Source organism: Hyla sarda, chromosome 8, assembly GCF_029499605.1.
Source record: "Hyla sarda isolate aHylSar1 chromosome 8, aHylSar1.hap1, whole genome shotgun sequence".
Lineage (NCBI taxonomy): Eukaryota > Metazoa > Chordata > Amphibia > Anura > Hylidae > Hyla > Hyla sarda.
In genome coordinates, this window is record NC_079196.1 from 229615517 (window position 1) to 229621594 (window position 6078).

Here is a 6078-nt window from a genome sequence, read left to right on the forward strand (position 1 = left end):
TCACCTGATGTAATATTTATATACTTCACCTGATGTAATATTTCTATATGTCACCGATGTAATATTTCTATACGTCACCTGATGTAATATTCCTATATGTCACCTGATGTAATATTTCTATATGTCACATGATGTAATATTTCTATACCTCACCTGATGTAATATTTCTATATGTCACCTGATATAATATTTTTATACGACACCCGATGTAATATTTCTATACGTCACCTGATGTAATATTCCTATATGTTACCTGATGTATTATTTCTATATGTTACCTGATGTATTATTTCTATTCTTCACCTGATGTAATATTTCTATACGTCACCTGATGTTATATTTATATATGTCACCTGATGTAATATTTCTATATGTCACCTGATGTAATATTTCTATATGTCACCTGATGTAATATTTCTATACATCACCTGATGTAATATTTCTATATGTCACATGATGTAATATTTCTATACCTCACCTGATGTAATATTTCTATATGTCACCTGATGTAATATTTCTATACGTCACCTGATGTAATATTTTTATACAACACCCGATGTAATATTTCTATACGTCACCTGATGTAATATTTCTATACGTCACCTGATGTAATATTTCTATACGTCACCTGATGTAATATTTCCATATGTCACCTGATGTAATATTTCTATACGTCACCTGATGTAATATTTTTATACGACACCCGATGTAATATTTCTATACGTCACCTGATGTAATATTTCTATACGTCACCCGATGTAATATTTCTATACGTCACCTGATGTAATATTTCTATACGTCACCTGATGTAATATTTCTATACCTCACCTGATGTAATATTTCTATATGTCACCTGATGTATTATTTCTATATGTCACCTGATGTAATATTTCTATACGTCACCTGATGTAATATTTCTATATGTCACCTGATGTAATATTTCTATATGTCACCTGATGTATTATTTCTATATGTCACCTGATGTAATATTTCTATATGTCACCTGATGTAATATTTCTATATCTCACCTGATGTAATATTTCTATACGACACCTGATGTAATATTTCTATACGACACCTGATGTAATATTTCTATATGTCACCTGATGTAATATTTCTATACGTCACCTGATGTAATATTTCTATACGACACCTGATGTAATATTTCTATACGTCACCTGATGTAATATTTCTATACGACACCTGATGTAATATTTCTATATGTCACCTGATGTAATATTTCTATATGTCACCTGATGTAATATTTCTATATCTCACCTGATGTAATATTTCTATATGTCACCTGATGTAATATTCCTATACGTCACCTGATGAAATATTTCTATATGTCACCTGATGTAATATTTCTATATGTCACTCAATGTAATATTTCTATACGTCGCCTGATGTAATATTTTTATACTTCACCTGATGTAATATTTCTATATGTCACCTGATGTAATATTTCTATATGTCACTCAATGTAATATTCCTATACGTCACCTGATGAAATATTTCTATATGTCACCTGATGTAATATTTCTATATGTCGCCTGATGTAATATTTTTATACTTCACCTGATGTAATATTTCTATACGTCACCTGATGTAATATTTCCATATGTCACCTGATGTAATATTTCTATATGTCACCTTATGTAATATTTCTATACGTCACCTGATGTTATATTTCTATATGTCACCTGATGTAATATTTCTCTATGTCACCTGATGTAATATTTCTATATGTCACCTGATTTAATATTTCTATACGTCACCTGATGTAATATTTCTATTCGTCACTCGATGTAATATTTCTATACGTCACCTGATGAAATATTTCTATATGTCACCTGATGTAATATTTCTATATGTCACCTGATGTAATATTTATATACTTCACCTGATGAAATATTTATATACGTCACCTGATGTAATATTTCTATACGTCACCTGATGTAATATTTCTATATGTCACTTGATGTAATATTTCTATATGTCACCTGATGTAATATTTCCATATGTCACCTGATGTAATATTTCTATACGTCACCTGGTGTAATATTCCTATACGTCACCTGATGAAATATTTCTATATGTCACATGATGTAATATTTCTATGTCACTCAATGTAATATTTCTATACGTTACCTGATGTAATATTTCTATATGTCGCCTGATGTAATATTTTTATACTTCACCTGATGTAATATTTCTATACGTCACCTGATGTAATATTTCCATATGTCACCTGATGTAATATTTCTATATGTCACCTTATGTAATATTTCTATACGTCACCTGATGTAATATTTCTATATATTACCTGATGTAATATTTCCATATATCACCTGATGTAATATTTCTATACGTCACCTGATGTAATATTTCTATACATCACCTGATGTAATATTTCTATATGTCACCTGATGTAATATTTCTATATGTCACCTGATGTAATATTCCTATATGTCACCTGATGTAATATTTCTATACGTCACCTGATGTAATATTTCTATATGTCACCTGATGTAATATTTCTATATGTCACCTGATGTAATATTTATATACTTCACCTGATGTAATATTTTTATACAACACCCGATGTAATATTTCTATACGTCACCTGATGTAATATTTCTATACGTCACCTGATGTAATATTTCTATACGTCACCTGATGTAATATTTCCATATGTCACCTGATGTAATATTTCTATACGTCACCTGATGTAATATTTTTATACGACACCCGATGTAATATTTCTATACGTCACCTGATGTAATATTTCTATATGTCACCTGATGTAATATTTCTATATGTCACCTGATGTAATATTCCTATATGTCACCTGATGTAATATTTCTATACGTCACCTGATGTAATATTTCTATATGTCACCTGATGTAATATTTCTATATGTCACCTGATGTAATATTTATATACTTCACCTGATGTAATATTTTTATACAACACCCGATGTAATATTTCTATACGTCACCTGATGTAATATTTCTATACGTCACCTGATGTAATATTTCTATACGTCACCTGATGTAATATTTCCATATGTCACCTGATGTAATATTTCTATACGTCACCTGATGTAATATTTTTATACGACACCCGATGTAATATTTCTATACGTCACCTGATGTAATATTTCTATACGTCACCTAATGTAATATTTCTATATGTCACCTGATGTAATATTTCTATATGTCACCTGATGTATTATTTCTATACGTCACCTGATGTAATATTTCCATATGTCACCTGATGTAATATTTCTATACGTCACCTGATGTAATATTTTTATACGACACCCGATGTAATATTTCTATACGTCACCTGATGTAATATTTCTATACGTCACCTGATGTAATATTTCTATACGTCACCTGATGTAATATTTCTATACCTCACCTGATGTAATATTTCTATATGTCACCTGATGTATTATTTCTATATGTCACCTGATGTAATATTTCTATACGTCACCTGATGTAATATTTCTATATGTCACCTGATGTAATATTTCTATATGTCACCTGATGTATTATTTCTATATGTCACCTGATGTAATATTTCTATATGTCACCTGATGTAATATTTCTATATCTCACCTGATGTAATATTTCTATACGACACCTGATGTAATATTTCTATACGACACCTGATGTAATATTTCTATATGTCACCTGATGTAATATTTCTATACGTCACCTGATGTAATATTTCTATACGACACCTGATGTAATATTTCTATACGTCACCTGATGTAATATTTCTATACGACACCTGATGTAATATTTCTATATGTCACCTGATGTAATATTTCTATATGTCACCTGATGTAATATTTCTATATCTCACCTGATGTAATATTTCTATATGTCACCTGATGTAATATTCCTATACGTCACCTGATGAAATATTTCTATATGTCACCTGATGTAATATTTCTATATGTCACTCAATGTAATATTTCTATACGTCGCCTGATGTAATATTTTTATACTTCACCTGATGTAATATTTCTATATGTCACCTGATGTAATATTTCTATATGTCACTCAATGTAATATTCCTATACGTCACCTGATGAAATATTTCTATATGTCACCTGATGTAATATTTCTATATGTCGCCTGATGTAATATTTTTATACTTCACCTGATGTAATATTTCTATACGTCACCTGATGTAATATTTCCATATGTCACCTGATGTAATATTTCTATATGTCACCTTATGTAATATTTCTATACGTCACCTGATGTTATATTTCTATATGTCACCTGATGTAATATTTCTCTATGTCACCTGATGTAATATTTCTATATGTCACCTGATTTAATATTTCTATACGTCACCTGATGTAATATTTCTATTCGTCACTCGATGTAATATTTCTATACGTCACCTGATGAAATATTTCTATATGTCACCTGATGTAATATTTCTATATGTCACCTGATGTAATATTTATATACTTCACCTGATGAAATATTTATATACGTCACCTGATGTAATATTTCTATACGTCACCTGATGTAATATTTCTATATGTCACTTGATGTAATATTTCTATATGTCACCTGATGTAATATTTCCATATGTCACCTGATGTAATATTTCTATACGTCACCTGGTGTAATATTCCTATACGTCACCTGATGAAATATTTCTATATGTCACATGATGTAATATTTCTATGTCACTCAATGTAATATTTCTATACGTTACCTGATGTAATATTTCTATATGTCGCCTGATGTAATATTTTTATACTTCACCTGATGTAATATTTCTATACGTCACCTGATGTAATATTTCCATATGTCACCTGATGTAATATTTCTATATGTCACCTTATGTAATATTTCTATACGTCACCTGATGTAATATTTCTATATATTACCTGATGTAATATTTCCATATATCACCTGATGTAATATTTCTATACGTCACCTGATGTAATATTTCTATACATCACCTGATGTAATATTTCTATATGTCACCTGATGTAATATTTCTATATGTCACCTGATGTAATATTCCTATATGTCACCTGATGTAATATTTCTATACGTCACCTGATGTAATATTTCTATATGTCACCTGATGTAATATTCCTATATGTCACCTGATGTAATATTTCTATACGTTACCTGATGTAATATTTCTATATGTCACCTGATGTAATATTTATATACTTCACCTGATGTAATATTTCTATACGTCACCTGATGTAATATTTCTATACATCACCTGATGTAATATTTCTATATGTCACCTGATGTAATATTTCTATATGTCACCTGATGTAATATTCCTATATGTCACCTGATGTAATATTTCTATACGTCACCTGATGTAATATTCCTATATGTTACCTGATGTATTATTTCTATATGTCACCTGATGTAATATTTATATACTTCACCTGATGTAATATTTCTATACGTCACCTTCTGTAATATTTCTATATGTCACCTGATGTATTATTTCTATACGTCACCTGATGTAATATTTCTATACCTCACCTGATGTAATATTTCTATACCTCACCTGATGTAATATTTCTTTATGTCACCTGATGTAATATTTATATACTTCACCTGATGTAATATTTCTATACGTCACCTGATGTAATATTTCTATATGTCACCTGATGTATTATTTCTATATGTCACCTGATGTAATATTTATATACTTCACCTGATGTAATATTTCTATACGTCACCTGATGTAATATTTCTATATGTCACCTGATGTAATATTTCTATACCTCACCTGATGTAATATTTCTATACCTCACCTGATGTAATATTTCTATATGTCACCTGATGTAATATTTCTATATGTCACCTGATGTAATATTTCTATATGTCACCTGATGTAATATTTCTATATGTCACCTCACATTTCTATACTGCATTCTATGTATTATTTTTATACATCATTCTATGTTATGTTTCTCTACTCCCCCAATGTAATATTTCTTTCAGTCATTTTATGTTATGCTTCCATACGTTACTCCATGTAATATTTGTATACGTCACTCTATGTAAC